The sequence below is a fragment of the Myotis brandtii genome, unplaced genomic scaffold, assembly GCF_000412655.1.
Source record: "Myotis brandtii unplaced genomic scaffold, ASM41265v1 scaffold94, whole genome shotgun sequence".
NCBI lineage: Eukaryota > Metazoa > Chordata > Mammalia > Chiroptera > Vespertilionidae > Myotis > Myotis brandtii.
Genome location: NW_005371876.1, coordinates 580,170 through 580,684, shown reverse-complemented (window position 1 = coordinate 580,684; position 515 = coordinate 580,170).

Here is a 515-nt window from a genome sequence, read left to right as displayed (position 1 = left end):
TTTCTTTCTTTCTTTCTTTCTTTCTCTTTTTCTTTCTCTCTTTCTTTATTTCTTTTGTGCCAGCTATGTATTAGGTGATAAGCTATGTGTTAGGTGATAAGGAATGTGCTAAGTGTTAAGATGTTGGACCTGTGGACACCCTTTCCTCAAACAGTACTCTTTCTTCAAACCGTCATTCCAAAGAAAGCTCCCAGCAGAAACCTGAATGGGATACTTTCTGGCATAAGATTCCAGAATACCTGCTTTTCCGGGAGCCGGTACATCCTTGCTGCTTGACACAGTCGCTGCAGGGAAGAAGCATCTGCACAGCATATGTTTCAGGGGATCTGGCGTATATGGCATACTGTTCTTGATATGTTTGCTCCCCTCCTTGGCACTGTGTGTTTTAACCAAGGTCACCTCTCCGAGAAAGGTTGTTTCCCCAGGTAGGGATTTTTCCCTGAAGTTAGGGAGGGAATAAAACCCCGTAACTAAGTGCCAGGTGGGTAGTTAATCACTTTAACTAAGAACAATCA